Genomic DNA, 16,972 nt, shown 5'->3' on the forward strand with positions numbered 1-16,972 from the left:
TACATGCACAGAAAAATGTCCATGGCTTTCAGCTCTACTTAATGGAAGGCATAGGGGAAAATTATTTATGCTTCATCTTTTGAAGCAAAATCCCTGTATGTTTCATTCTGAAGGAGATATTCTTTCTTATGACTATAGAATTATTCATTAACATTTTTCAGCACCTTGAATATGTTATCCCACTGCCTTTCTGCCTTTATAGTTTCTGGTGAAAAGTCAGCTATTAATCTTACTCATGATCCCTTGTATGTGATACATTATTTTCTTTTGCCACTTTTAAGATTTTCTCTTTGTTGAAGGCATACAGATGGACAACAGACATATGGAAAGATGCTCAATATCACTAATGCAAATCAAAACCATAAGAGATATCACTTTACACCTGTCAGAATGACTAGTGTCAAAAATACAAGAAATAGCAAGTGTTGGCAAGAACGTGGAGGAAAAGGAACCCTCATACACTGTTGGTGGGAATGTAAATTGGTCCAGCCATTGTAGAAAACAGTATGGATGTTCCTCAAAAAATTAAACATAGAAATACCAGATGATTCAATAATTCCACTACTGAATATTTCCCCAAGGAGAACAAAAACAAAGATATATGCACCTCTATGTTTATTGCAGCATTATTTACAATAGCCAAGATATTACTCATTTATAGACAAATGGATAAGGAAGATGTTATATGTGTACACACACACACACACACACACACTGGAATATTATGCAGTCATAAAAAAGGATGGGATCTTGCCTTTTTGCAACAACATGGATGTACCCAGAGGGTATTATACTAAGTGAAATAAGTCAGACTGAGAAAAACAATACCATATGATTTCACTCATATGTGGAATCTAAAAAAGTGAATAAACAAACAAAAAGTAGAATCAGACCTATAAATACAGAGAACAAACTGATAATTGACAGAGGGGTAGGGGGTGGGGGATGGGCAAAATGAGTGAAGAAGAGTGGGAGATACAGGCTTTCAGTTATGAAATGATTAAGTCATGGGAATAAAAGGCAAAACATAAAGAATATAGTCAATAATATTGTAATAATATTGTCTCGTGACAGATTATAGCTATGCTTAATGGTGAGCATAGCATAATGTATAAACTTGTCAAATCACTATGCTGCATACCTGAAACTAATGTAACATTGTGTTTCAACTATACTCAAAACAATCTAAAGATTTTTCTCTTTGTCTTTGTTTTTCAACAGTTTTACAATGATGTATCTAGGTATGAATGTTTTTCAGTTTATTTTCATTAGAGTTTATTGAGCTTCTTATATGTGTATGTATTAGTTTCCCAATGCTGCTGTAGCAAATTACCACAAAGATAGTGGCTTAAAACAACTCTGGAAGTCATGGTCTGAGATGTGTTTCACTGGGCCAGCACCAAAGTGTTAACAGGGCTGCATTTTTTCTAGAGGCTGCATTTTTCCCTTTCTTTTTCTAGCTTTGAGACTGACTGTATTTCTTGGTACCTTTCGCCATCACTAGAATCAGCAACTGATTCTCACATCTTTGTCACACTGCATCCCTGTGGTCTTTCTACCTCTATCTTATAAGGATCCTTGTGATTACCTTAACTCCACACAGATAATTCAGGATAAGCTTCTCACCTCAAGATCCTTAACTACATCTTCAAAATCCTTTTTGCCACATAAGTTAATCTATTAATAGTTCTCAGTGATTATGGACACGTACATCTTTGGAGAGCCATCATTCTGTCTATCAGAGTATAGAATAAAATTGTTTATCAAATTTGGAAAATTTTAAGAAATTATTTCTTCTTTAAATATTTTTACTTTCTTTTCTATATTCTATCCTTTTGGTAATCTAATTCTGCAAATATGGGTATTTTTATAATGTTACACAGTTCTCTGAGCTCTGTTCATTTTTCTCTTTCTTGATTCTTATGGTTCCTCAGACTGCATTATCTCTATTGACCTATCTCCAAGTTTTTTCATTCTTTCTTCTCTCTGATTTTTTAATAAATCCTGTGAATTTTCATTTCAGTTATTGTATTTTTCAACTCTATAAATTCTATTTGGTGATTTTTGTAATTTGTGTCTGTTTATTAATATACTCTATTTGGTGAAACATAGTTTTCATACTTTAATTATTTAACCATAGTTGCCATTAGTTCTTTGAAACTATTTGTAATAGCCACTTTAAAGTGTCTGTTTATTTAATCTAACATCTGGGACCCCTCAGAGATCTTTTCAGTTGAATGCATTTTTTCCTATGTACGAGCCATACTTTCCTATTTCTTTGTATATCTTGTGTTTTATTGTAGTTGTTAAAAACTGGACATTTTAGGGTTGAAGATATTGTAGCAACTTTGGAATAAGATTCTCCATCCATCCCCCAATTTCACTGTATTGCTTTTCTTTTCCTGTTTGCTGTTCCTTGTTTCATGATTTTCCTGGATCAGTTCTGTATATGTTACATTTCTTGAAGGGCTCAGCTACTGAGTTCTCAGATTCCATTTTAAAAGTTTTTGTTTTTATTTGCAAGCCTAGGTTCCTAAGTCAGCTTAGTTTAGTGGTCAGCCAATGATTGGTCAGACTGTTTCCTTAAATGGTCCAGGAAGTCTTCTACCTTTTACCAAAAACTTGTGTGTGAAGGCATATCTTCGAATCTAAGGTCGTTTGCAAGTCAGCTGTAGCTTTCGCTTTTTGCTTGCAAAGGGCTACAAGGTCACCCAAATGTAAGTTACTAAGCCCTCTGTGGTTTTTCCTGTCCTTGCACATGTCCCTGTACATGCGTGTGCAGTCTTCTAGATCCTCAGGAATCTTAGAGCTTTTCAAAGTTCCCTGTGGTTATATAGTTTCTTTTCTCTAAATTTCCCATTTAAACTTTGGGTGAAATTTTTTGTTAAGGGCTGAATTGTGCCCCTTGCCAACCAATCCATTTGTTGACATCTTAACCACTTGAGAGTGTGACTTTATTTGGAGATAGGGTCTGTAAGGATGTAATTCGGTTAAAATCAGAGCATTAGGGTGGGGTCTAACCCAGTATGGATGGTATGCTTATAATAAAAGGAAATTGGACACAGAAATGCATGGAAGGAAGACAATGTGAAGACACAGAGAAAAGATGACCATCTCTAAGCCAAGGAGAGAGGTTTCAGATGAAACCAACCCTACCAACACCTTGATTTCAGACTTCTGGCCTCCAGAGTTATGAGTGAATACATTTTTCTTTCTTTAAGCCATCTAGTCTGTGGTACTTTGTTATGGTAGTCAGTCCTAGAAAGCTAATACACTCCTCTTTTCCCCAGCATAATTCATAGCTTCAACTGACTGCAATGTTAACATTTCCAGCTGATGGCTATTGTTTTCCATAACTCCTGTAAATAGAACTTTTTCCATGGAGTTGAGCTTCAAGTTAGATTAAATATTGATAATGCCCTATGAATGGGGCTTTTCCAGGGAGCTTCTGAAAATATTGTCAAAATATTGACAGTTCTCAGGGTATAGGACATTTCACAAAGCTCCAAATACATTAATTGCCTCCACTCCTCTTGACAGCACCACCCTGGGCAGTGGGTGGGTGGGAATAGTTCCAAGTTAAAATGTCACAGACCCCATTGTCCTTATGAAGTTCAGTAGTTTTCCTTGAATAAATGCTTTCTGGTTTAATTCATGCTTTTGGTTAATTTCCAAAGTCCTAACATGGTTGAGTTCTATTGTTTTGTCAGTATTTTTGTTGCTTTTGTAGGAGGAGGGTTCACTGAAGTCCTAATGCTGCCACTCTGAAAGTCTTGCCCTTCACCTTGTTTTTGAAAGGTATTTTTGCTGGATATAGGATTACAGGTTTACAGGTTCTTGTTCTTCTTTCAGAACTTTAAAGATGTTGCTCTATAGTCTGCTGGCTTCCACTGCTCTAATGAAAAGGCTGCTGTCATTTTTGTCCATTTTTCTGCATGCAATGTCTTTTTTTTACTAGTTGCTTTTAAAGTTTTCTCTTTACCACTGGTTTTAAGTAATTTGATTATGACTTTCTTAGTGTGGTTTTCTTTTGGTGCTTTCTGTTTGGGGTTTGTTGAGTTACTTGAAACTTTGGGCTATATATTTTATCAAATTTGGGAAATTTTGGCCAGAATTTTTCTACATGTTTTTGTCCCCTCCTCCTTCTGGGACTCCAGTTACAAGCATATTAAATTCTTGGTGTTGCCCCAAATCTCATTGATGTTTTGTTTACTTTTTTCAGTCTTTTTTCTCTCGTTTCATTTTGGATAGTTTCTGTTGCTATGCCTTCAAGTTCAGTGATTTTTTTTCTGTGTCTAATCTGCTGTCAATCCCATCCAGTGTTCAATGTTATGTATATATTGGTTTTGGTTGTCAAATGGTCCTTTTTAAAATATTTTCCTTTGTAGTTCTTAACTAGCTGGGCATTTCACGACATCTCTATTCATATCATGAGAGTGGCAGCCATCATCATTGTAGCCCACCTATTGGGCAGTCCCCAGGATCTTTTCAATGGTTCCAGCGTGTTCTCTGGCTACAGATCAGTGTCACATCTGTTGGGCAATGTTGACAATCCCATCAAAAGTGATATTTCCACTGTGCTTAATGTTTTTCTGCTTTTTTCTGTTTTTTTTTTTTTTTGTCAGTTCCTTGAGGGCTTTGACAGGTTGGGAGCAGAAGGTACCACTTCAATCCGGGCTTGTCTATTCTGAATGGGCAGTTTCACTGTAATCCTCAGACTTTTCCAATTACCAGTTGCCTTGGGCAATCTCATCACCAACCTTTTTTGGAGACAGACAGAGGGAGCCAATCTTTAGGGCCAGGGCAGTGGTGGCACCAGCCTCCCATCGGTGCACCTTAGGTAAACGACTTTGAATTCATTTGGGTTGAACTTAGGCAGCATGGAGGAGGCAGCTGGTGTTGGATAAACTTGGATTTTGGGACAACTGAAGGCAAAGTTGCACCATTGCCTGCCCCAAGCGGAAAGTTATAAATTTTAATTTTTTAATTTTATTAAATTTTAATTTTTAAATATATCAAATACATACATTTTTTCCTTGTCTCTCCTTATCATGTGCATGGTTTCCTCTGCCTTCTTGAAAATAACACTGCTTATAATAGCTGTTTTAATGTCCTTGTCTGATAAGTCTATTACTGTGTAATTTCTGAGTCTATTTTCAGTTATTGATTTTTTCCTTAAAAAAATTATTTTTATTTGAGAAAGGTGGTGGGGGGAGAGAGAGAGAGAATCCCAAGCAGGCTCCATGCTCAGCATGGAGGCTGATGTGGGGCTTAATCCTACAATCCTGGGATCATGACCTGAGCCAAAACCAAGAGTCCAATATGCAACTGACCGAGACACCCAGGCACCCCTAATTTTTTCTTCTTAATATAAGTTGAGTGTCCTGACCTTGTATGTCTGATACTTTTGATGCCTGATGTTGTAAATTTTACATAGGTGATTGAAGACTTTTTTAGTGCAGTTGACCTTTGAACAACATGGGTTCGAACTGTGCAGGCCCACTTATACACAGATTTTGTTTTGGATACAATACAGTACTGTAAATGTATTTTCTCTTTCTTACGATTTTTAATAAGTCTTTTTTCTAGTTACTTTACTATGAGAATATATAATACATATAACATGCAAAATACGTGATGTTATGTTATTATGAAGGCTTCCAGCCAACAGTAGTTAAGTTTTGGGGGAGTCAAATGTTATATGTGGATTTTCAAATATATGGGAGGTTAGCACCCAACCCCCACATTGTTGGAGGGTCAGCTGTATTACGTTAAGTGTTTTTGAAATTTGTGCTTAGACATAGTTGCTTAGAAATAATTTGATCCTTTTAATACTAGCTATTAATTTTTGTAAGCTGGGTTCAGAATACCTTCTTGTCTAGTGCTAGTTTTGTCTCTTTACTAAAGTGGTACCCATCTGATGACTCTGTGTGTGATAAAAGTTATTTATATTCTGAGTGGTGAGAACACAAACCAAAAATCCAAGTTTATCCTAGCCCTCTGTGAGCTCTGGATCTTATTCTACCTGATCGTCTCTAATGATCTTTCCTTTGGCTGTCATGTGCTAATGAACATTCTGCTAAAGAGTTTAGGGGAATCTTCTGTGGCTCTCTAGATTTCTCTATATGTGTGCATCTCTTTCCTCTTCAAGACTTTGCCACATAAATGCTAGGTACCTTGGTCTCCTTGAACTCTGAATTTTATCTCATTAATGCATGGAATCACCGAGCTCTACTTTTGTGCTCTTTCCTTGTGCTGTGGCGTGGAAACTTTCTGAATGAAGGGAACTAAGGCATTCACAGGGTTTGCCTCATTTGTTTCCCTTCTCTCAGTGTTCTCCATCCCATACTACCTGCTGTTCAATATCTGAAACCTTTTTTTCTTTAATTTTGCCCAGTTGATAAGACAGAAGGGCAAATCTGGTTATAGTATTGTGTCATGGCTGGAAGCAGAAGTACAAAAATCTGTTTCTTAAAATGCACAGTTGACACCTGGGCTGATATTAGGGAGTACAAGAGGGCTAGGAACTTATTTTGTTACTATTTAGATTAAATGAGAATTTAAAGACAAAGGGCACAAAAATAAAAAGGATTATAAGAAACTCCTATGAATAGTTACATGCCAACAAACTGGATAACACAGAAGAAATGTGTAAATTCCTGGGAACATATGATATACGAAGAATAAATCATGAAAAAATAAAAAAATCTGAATAGACCAATTACTACTAAGAAGATTAAATCACCAATAAAAAACCTCCCGAGAAACAAAAGTCTAGGAACAGACAGCTTCACTGGTGAATTCTACCAAACGTTCATAGAATAATTAATACCATCCTTCTTAAACCCTTCCAAAAAATAGAAAGGGGGGAATAGTTTCACATTCATTTTACAAGACCAGCATTACCTAATACCAAAACCAGAAAATGACACCTTAAGAAAAGGAAATTATAGGCCAATACCTTTATTTTTTTTTTTTCAACGTTTATTTATTTTTGGGACAGAGAAAGACAGAGCATGAACAGGGGAGGGGCAGAGAGAGAGGGAGACACAGAATCGGAAACAGGCTCCAGGCTCTGAGCCATCAGCCCAGAGCCCGACGCGGGGCTCGAACTCACGGACCGCGAGATCGTGACCTGGCTGAAGTCGGACGCTTAACCGACTGCGCCACCCAGGCGCCCCTAGGCCAATACCTTTAATAAGCATAGATGCAAAAATCTTCAACCAAATATTAGCAAACTGAATTCAACAACACATCAAAAGGATCATATACTGTAATCAAGTGGAATTTATTTCAGGGATGTAAGGATGGTTCAATATCCATAGGTCAATTGATGTGGTACAACACATTAACAAAATGAAGAACAAAAATCATATGATCATCCCAATAGATGCAAAAAAAAAAACCACTTGACAAAATTCAATATTCATTTATGGCAAAAATTCTCAACAAAGTGGGTATAGAGGGGATGTACCTTAGCATAATAAAGGCCATATATGACAAATTCACAGATAACATCATACTTAATGCTGTAAAGCATCAGGAACAAGACACGAATGCCTACTCCACTTCTATCCATCAAAACTTTGGAAGTCCTAGACAGTAATTAGGCAAAAAAGAGAAATAAAAGCCATCCAGATTGGTAAGGAAGATGCAAAGCGGTCACTATTTGCAAATGACATGATATTATGTGTAAGAAACCCTAACAATTCCACCAAAAACCTGTTGGAACTAATAAACAAATTCTGTAAAGTTACAAAATAAAAATCAGTATACAAAAATCTGTTGCATTTCTATACACTATTAATGAACTATCAGAAAGAGAAATTAAAAAAACTATCCTGTTTATAACTGCATCAAAAAGAATGAAAATACTTAGGGATCAATTTAACCAAGAAAGTGAAAGAACTGTACTCTGAAAATTATAAGACATTGATGAAAAAAATTAAAGAAGACACAAGTAAATGGAAAGATATTCCATGCTCATGAACTGGAAGAATGAATAATTTATAATGGCCATACTACCCACATCAATCTATAGATTCAATGCATCCCTATCAAAATTCCAATGGCATTTTCACAGAAATATATATATATACATGCACACAATGGAGCAATATTCAGACATAAAAAAGAAGGAAATATTGCCATTCGCAACAATGTGGATGGTTTTTGATGCTAAGTGAAGTCAGGCAAAGAAAAACAAGTACTATATGATCTCACTTATATGTGGAATCTAAAATAAGACAAAAACAAAACAATTCAGAGATACAGGGAACAGATTGTTGGTGGCAAGTGGGGTGGGTGGGTGAAATGAGTAAATGGAGTCAAAAGGTACAAACTTTCAATTATAAAATATATAAGTCCTGGGGATAATGTACAGCATGTTGACTATAGTTAATAATGTTGTATTGTATATTTCAAAGTTTCTAACAGCATAGAACTTAAAAGTTCACATCACAAGAAAAAAATTGTTAACTATATATGGTGACAGATGTGAAATAGACTTACTGTGGTGATTATTTTGCAATATATACAAATATCAAGTCATAACGTCATACACCTGAAACTAATATAATGTTATATGTCAATTATATCTCAACAAAAAATGAGAATTTAAGTATCAACTTTCAATCCAAATACAACATTCAGAAGTTAACACAGTAGGGAGTGTAGTTAAAACTCAAATTTGGGTCTGTGAACATACGTATATGATAAAGAGTAGGTTCTGAGCACCCCAACTGAGAAACCATAACAACTTACCACAAATTTAGCAGCTTAAAACAACACAAATTTATTATCTCACAGTTCTGTAGGTCACAAATCTGGGTACCACATGACTTGGCCGGTTCCTTGACTTAGTGTCTTAAAAGACTGATATCAAGATGTCAACAGGGCTGTGTTCTTTTCTCAAGATTCTGCAGGAGAATCCCTTTCTAGGCTTATTCTGATCATTGGCAGAATTCAATATGGTTTTAGAATGTAATCCCAGTTTCCTTTCCGGGTGTCCATCCAGAGGTCATTCTCATGCAGGCTGCCTCTACCCCCTAGTTTGTATTCCCTATTTTCATAGGTAGATTGGATCCCTCAAGCTTTGAGTCTCTCTGACTCTCCCCTCTGCCTCCCCTTTCCTGCTACATCTCGTTTCACTCTAGCTGGAGAAATTTGTCTGCTTTTAAGGGCTCAAGTGATTAGATTTGGCTGACCCAGATAATCCAGGATAATCTCCCTATATTATAGCCCATAGTCTTAAATTCATTTGCAAAGTCTATTTGGCCATGTAGCATAACATATTCACAGGATCCAAGGATTAGGTCATAGTCATCTGGGGTGGGGGGACGCATCATTTGGCTTACCATATCAGTGTATTGGCTAAAACCCTCATCCTATCCTTGACCTTTATACTCCAAGAAGACCTTTATACTCCAGAGAAATAAATAATTGTACCCCTGGGAGATCTCTGACATTCTCACCCTTGTTGTTATTCAGTTTCATCTTGGAGAAGACAGAAATAAGCAGATACCAAATATCATCACAAAATCTCAAAGCTGGAATCACTTATTCCAGCCCTCTAATTTTACAGATGAGAAAAATTAATGTTCAGAGACGGGAAGATGCTTTGACTAGTTAGTGGTAGAGCTGAATATTGATTCTGGAGCTACAGATCTTTGCCAATATGTGGTTTCATTAATTATATGACTATGCATTTACCTATCTTTTCTAAGCTTCAGTTTGTTCATCTGAAAAATGGGAATAATAATGATCTTTACTTCTCAAAGATGTTGTAAGAATTAAAGGAGGGGCGCCTGGGTGGCCGAGTTGGTTGAACGTCTGACTTCAGCTCAGGTCATGATCTCACATTTTGTGAGTTTGAGCTCCACGTGGGGCTCTGTGCTGACTGACAGCTCAGAGCCTGGAGCCTGCTTCTGATTCTGTGTCTCCCTCTCTCTCTGCCCCTCCCCTGCATGCACTCTGCCTCTCTGTCTCTCTCTCAAAAGTAAATAAACTTTAAAAAAAAAGAATTAAAGGGAATTAGTGTGTGTAAAGTACATAGTACAGTAACTGTACCTGGCACTTAGTAAATACAAGAAATGTGAGCTATCATTACTGTTGTTGTTGTTAATATTATTATTTTATGAATCAAGGCTGCATCAACATATAGGCACTTTCTCTTGACTGAATTGATTCGATAACTGAGTAATTTAGTTGAAGCAATTGTGAATGTGAGACTTTTTATGTTCTATCACTGCTTTTTCAATATGGTTCTTTCTTTCTGCTTGAGTGACTTAAAAATTTAGATAGGTGAGAAAAATCTATACTACCCAAACTGAACCTTTATTTTAAGGTGCTAAAGCAATATGATCACATCCATTCTCTATTTTAGTAAACTTGGTCATGAATGCACTCATAAAGCAAATGCTTTCTGAGTGTCAGTTATAGGCCAGGAGATATTATAGAGGTGAATAAAACCGTCATGATCCTTGTGGTGCCTGGCTTGCTCAGTGGGTAGAGCACAACTCTTGATCTTGGTGTTGTAGGTTCGAGCCACATGCATATGGAAATTACTTAAAAATAAAATCTTAAAAAAATGTATTTAAAACAGACATGATCCTTGCTTACTCAGGGCTTATTGACTGGGGAGAAACTGACATTCAGTGAGTAAATAAATATGTAAATGAAGGTCACTATAAATTCTTTGAAGGAAAATAATAGGATGATATAAGAAATTTTTAAAAACCTATACTAGATTGGAGGTCAGAAGGATTCTCTGAAGAGTGACATTTTAGCTGAGGCCCAAAGAAAGAGAAGGAATCAGCCATGTAGAGAGTGTTCATGTGGTCGGCCTTGGAGACAGAAATAAATAACACAGATTTGGAGGAGAGGAAGAGGGAGAAGGAGAGAAGGAGTGAAGGGGAAAGTTTGGCTGAAAAGTTAGATACAGGCAGGTGATAAGGGAAGGGATGGCCTCAAGATGAATCCCAGGTTTCTGACTGGAAGTTGGGGAATATTGTTAGAAGGAGTTTAGAGGCATTAGGTCTAATTTTATCAACCACTTGTCATGTTGCGTGTAGCTTCACATGATATTTGGCTTTTTAATTTCCAATTTCAGAAGAAATATTGTATAAAAAAGCGTGATAATCAAATCTACCTGCCTCCCTCAAAGGATTCTTGTGAATATCTGTTCAGAAATGTGGTTATAAAAAAAGAAAAAAATGAAAAGAGAAAAGAAAGCAGATACAATCATGAGTATTTGTTTTATGGGAGAGAAATAGGTGAATTTAATTACACATCAGTTGCTTAGAAGTGGAGCTGGTAGAGATGGTGAAATTAAAAGATTAGAGAAGGGAAGTCAATAACTAGAAAACAGCATTTTATTTTTGATGCAAACAGTGTGTCATTTGAGTCAATCTGGAGAAAGATAAGGGGAAATAACATTTTTAAAGGGGAACTTGAAATGGATGCATTGGCATAATGGAGAGACAGTATGTAGCTCACTGCTCTGTTATTTATTACTTATTTTAACCTCAACCAAAACTCTATAATCCAGACATTATCCCATCTTAAACATGAACAAACTGAGGCTTATAGTAGCTAAGTAAGTTGTTCCAGGTTAACAAGTGACAAAGCTGTGATTTAAACCCACGTCTGTCAAACTCCTAAACCCAACTACTGACACCCGAGGCTGACAAACTTGTTCATAAAGGGCCTGAAACAAGTTTAGGTTTTGTGAGCCATATGGTCTATTTCTCAACTACTCAATTTTGCCATTGTAGCACAAAAGCAGCCATAGATGATACATAAATGAGTGGATGTGGCTGTAAGCCAATAAAATTATACTTATAGAAGTAAGTTGGTGGGCTGGATTTGGCTGCTGACCACCGGCTCACGTTAAGGAAAAGAGATGGCTTAACAGTTTCTGTGGAAAATGGTGATGCCAGAGCACACAAAGCCTCATTTAAAGACAATCCACAAAGAAAATTATTTCAGATGCAAATTAATGAACTTCCAAGTTTCTTAGAATTCGCAATGGTTATGTCACAGCCTAGCAAACATTTGTTGTTCATGGTAAAGCAGAATGGGAAGACACTAATTAAAATTCTAAAATCATCCAGAAATATCTTACCCAACAGTTCCAAATTTGTCTTTCTCCCAACCTTTTACTGGAGCTACTTACTGACTAGGAAATTGAACAGTGTACAGTGACTTTTTCCTTTGTGTTCCCTTTATCAATTTTTTTGGGGGGGCAGTAAGAACTAGCCACAGGAAAAAAGGTAAAAAGAGCAGACAGAGGGAGGGTGGTCACAGATTTGAGTATATTGGATTAAATCACTTCTGAGGCTTCTAGATTAGTGGTCTGTCCTAATTAGCCCCCGACAATCCTAAGTTTCACACAGGAAGTGAGATGTTCAATGTATGTATTTTCTATTGGCACCGTAAAAAATGACCACAAACTTAGTGGTTTAAATGCTTGCTTATTATCTCACAGTTCTGTGGGTCAGAAGTCCAGGCACAGCCTGGCTCCCATGGGTCCTCTGTCTCACAGAAGTCCAGGCAAAGTACGAGGAGGACTCAAGCTGAAATCAAGGTGTCAGCTGAGCTGGGTTCTTATTTAGAGATTTCGGGGAAGATTCCCCTTCCATGTTTATTCAAGTTATTAGCAAAATTTAGTTTCTCATGATTTGAGGACCAATGTTACCTCTTCCTTAACATGTTCCCCACTTCATCTTCAAGCCACTGATGACACCTGGAATCCTATTTGTGATTTGAACTTCTGACTTCATTTTCTGCTATGCTTTTAAGGGTTTGTGTGGTTAGATTAGGCCCACCTGAAAAATCTCCATATATTAAAGTCATGTGACTAACAACCTTAATCATATCTACAAATCCTTTCTGCCACATAATATAATGTATCCATGTGAGTTACACTGGGAGGCAAAGGTCATGGAGACTATTTCACATGTAGTAAGTTAGAATTTGTTATTGCAGCTACTTTCCAGGAAAGAGGGAGGTTGGGAGGAAAAGTATTTGTGTTCTAATTTAACTCGTCAGCTGTTGTTTTTCAATGTCAGTGCTGAAGACTGAATTTCCTTCCTTCCTTCTTTCCTTCCTCCCTTCCTTCCTTCCCTCCTTTCTTCTTTCCTTCCTTCCTCCTTCCCTCCCTCCCTCCCTCCCTCCCTTTCTTTCTTCCTTCCTTCCTTTTAACAAAAGTTTTACAGGATACATATAAATTAAAGAGAGAGATAATGGACCTACAGACTGGTAAGGAGCCTAACAGGCTAATAGTTACTAGTGATTGGCATGACAAGTAAACACAGGGCAAAAGATCACAGCAGAGAGGGGGAATGCAAATATTTCAGTGTCAGAGTATTGAGCTACACTATCTAGAAGAGATGTAATCTCATCCACCAAACAAAGGATGAGTAAAAGTTATTAGCTTTGGGGCACCTGGGTGGCTCAGTCAGTTGAGTGTCCAACTCTTGATTTCAGCTCAGGTCATGATCTCATTGGTCATGGGATGGAGCCCTAAATAGGGCTCCACTGCAGCACAGAGCCTGCCTCTCTCTGCCTCTCACTCTTTCTCTCCCTCAATAAAAAAATAAACACTTTTTTCAAAAGTTAGTTAGCTCTTCCAATGTTTGTCATTGTATTTCATTGTCTTTTTGATTTCTTTCCTAATTGTCATTTCAATTGAGTAAGAACTGAAAGAAACAGAAAATCGAACTGTGGTCACTGTAATTATCATTCCAGGATATCCCAACCATCCTGAATTACAAGGGCTATTTGTCTTGATCTTCTTGATCATTCATCTGATGACTCTTCTGGGAAATGCTTTCACATTCACCGTGATCAAAATCAGTCATTTCCTCCAGATTCCACTGTATTCTTAGCAACTTGAGTTTCTTGGACATCTGCTACTTGTCCATCACCATTCTGGTCATGCTAGTGAACTTATTCCAAGAGAAGAAGACCATGTCGTATGAGTGCTGCCTTTCCCAGATGTTCCTGTGACCTGTGCTGGGGAAATCTTGTGGCTGCTATGACTTATGAACACCATGTAGCCATTTGCTACCTTCTGCACTATCTGTTTCTCATGATCTAACAGTCTGTGTGCATTGGTTGACTGGAGCTTGGCTGGGTGGGCTAGAGAATTCTGTGACATACTCAGTGCTGGCAGTCACATTCATTCTGTGTGGGTTCAACCAGATCAGCTGCTTTCTCTGTGATATCCCGCTGCTCCTGGAGCTCTTCTCAGACACTTCTCTTGATGAGTTTGTGCTCCATCATGTTGCCAGCACCACCACTGGCTTGAGCCCTTGCCTGTTTACTGCAATGTCTTACATACTTATCTCTGCCATCTTTAGGATTCCTTGAGGACAAAAACAAGGCCTTCTCTATCTGTGCATCCCACTTCACTGTGGTGGTAGTCTTCTTTGGGATAGCTGACTTCAACTATGACAGCCCAATGTAGGCTACAGCCCAATGTATGGACACCCTGGTCTCTGTGCTTTTCTGTGTTGTAACCCCCTTGTTGAACTACATCATCTACAGCCTATGAAACAAGGAGGTCAAGGGTGCCCTGAGGAAGCTGGCTGGAGAAGGTAGATTCTGTAGTAATAGTAGTAATATTCTGTAGTAATATCAGATTAATATTTTTCATCTGCAGAGTCCTTATTCTTTCTTTCTTTCTTTCTTTCTTTCTTTCTTTCTTTCATCTTTCTTTTTTTCCTGTTGATAACTTTTACTTGTATAACCTTTTAGTATTTTATTAAAATACCATGTTTATTAATTTTTAAACCATTTAAAAATTATATGTATTTAAGGTGTACAAGATGATAATTTGATAGACATATACATAGTGAAATAGTTACTATAGTCAAGCTAGTTAACACATCTCCACACATAGTTATCCATTTTTATGTGTGTATGATAAGACCACCTGAAATTCACTGTTAGCATATCTCTAGTATTCAATACCCACAATTCCTAACAAAAATCTAGTACTGAAATTCACTTGCACATGTCCCAAAAGAGATAAGAACCAATCTTCTCATTGTATGCTGGGAAAAGATGATTACCATAACTTTAATGAATACATGAGAGAATTAATTGTTTTCATTTCTAACAGTTTCTGTTTAAGCTGTTGCCCTTGAATTCTGTTTGTACTCTGAGGTATCTCAAAACAGCCACTCAGAGAGAGATTACATGGTTATTCCCAAATGGTCAGTCCACAAGCATTTATAAATGTCCATTCTAGAAAAATGAATTCATTGAGAGATCTAAGGAAGATTTTTGACTCTCATATTAAGCAATGAGTATACTCAAGGTAGGTCCTGCAATGGCAGGCCTCCATCATGATGGATGGTAATTGATAGCCTGTTTTACCAGAGAATATCCTTTCCAGTCTGGGAGAGAACCAGAGTAGGGAACAGGAAGCCCTGCCACAAAGTCAGAAATCCAAAGCTTTTGGTGAAAGACAGTGGTAAGTAGTTTATTTACTATCACAGTTGAGAAAAACTCTGCCCAGTGTCAGGATATACTTACTTCTTAAGAGCATACTATAAAATATTGTACATATTTTCATTACTACTTTTATGACCTTTATGTAATGACATATGTGTAATATTATTTTTACGTTGATTAATGTCTGCAATAGTAATAATGAAACCAGAATTGAAATGACCTGAGAAATTATCAACTTAACAGCCTGAGAAGTGCCTACATTCTTTAAGTAAGGTAACATGAGGGGAAAATTTGTTCATGGTAAATAATATATGATGCATAGTATTACTCTTACTCTAATTTTGACAAGCAAGACAGAAAGAAATAATTTTTAGGCAGAAAGCATATTTCCTATGTATCCATTATCATATGATATTAAGGATGCACAAAATATTTTTTTAAATAAAATATAATTAAATTTGTATAATTCATATTTGGAAACTTTTTTGTTCACTATGCTAGCAGTTCTCATATTTATATTACAATACAATGTGTGGAGGGTGTCTTGCAAGCAATTTATTAACTATCATAAATCCCTGAAGTTTATGAGTCATAGTGACTGGTCCTGCCCATACTCAAGAAAAGGGGATGATAGTAGACCCATACACCAAGAGTTGGGTTTTGGGGGATCATCTTAGAATTCTGCCTACCATAAATGGTGACCATCTTCCATATTTCCTTTTACTTATGCCTTCCTATAAATGAGTAACCTTTTCATTTGTATCCTGTGTATTGTTACTAACAATCATAGGACTTTTGGACAGAGCTGTGCAGATAGAAAGGATGCTGAGATTGTTTGTAAACTGACTTTTTAAAATGGTCAATATTGGGGCGCCTGGGTGGCGCAGTCAGTTAAGCGTCCGACTTCAGCCAGGTCACGATCTCGCGGTCCGTGAGTTCGAGCCCCGCGTCGGGCTCTGGGCTGATGGCTCAGAACCTGGAGCCTGTTTCCGATTCTGTGTCTCCCTCTCTCTCTGCCCCTCGCCCGTTCATGCTCTGTCTCCCTCTGTCCCAAAAATAAATAAACATTGAAAAAAAAATTTAAAATGGTCAATATTATATGACATAAACAAAAGGCTAGGATACACACCAAACTGTTCACAGTGGTGCCAGGCAGAATGTAGCATGAAGGTGAAGATATTTCACTTTCATTTGACATGACTTCGATTCCAGTAAAGTTTTTGGTAAGCATATGCTTTTTTTGAAATTTAAGATCCCACAAAATTTTTGGGGCGCCTGGGTGGCGCAGTCGGTTAAGCGTCCGACTTCAGCCAGGTCACGATCTCGCGGTCCGTGAGTTCGAGCCCCGCGTCGGGCTCTGGGCTGATGGCTCGGAGCCTGGAGCCTGTTTCCGATTCTGTGTCTCCCTCTCTCTCTGCCCCTCCCCCGTTCATGCTCTGTCTCTCTCTGTCCCAAAAATAAATAAAAAACGTTGAAAAAAAAATTAAAAAAAATAATAAAAAAAAATAAA

At 37.3% G+C, this 16,972-nt stretch overlaps 1 pseudogene; it reads left to right on the top strand.

Annotated features, from left to right (window-relative positions):
- The first annotated feature begins 4,430 nt into the window (after positions 1-4,430).
- Positions 4,431-14,635, top strand: LOC115519782 (annotated as a pseudogene).
- Positions 14,636-16,972: the final 2,337 nt, after the last annotated feature.

Source organism: Lynx canadensis, chromosome C1 (assembly GCF_007474595.2).
Source record: "Lynx canadensis isolate LIC74 chromosome C1, mLynCan4.pri.v2, whole genome shotgun sequence".
In the NCBI taxonomy this organism is placed as follows: domain Eukaryota; kingdom Metazoa; phylum Chordata; class Mammalia; order Carnivora; family Felidae; genus Lynx; species Lynx canadensis.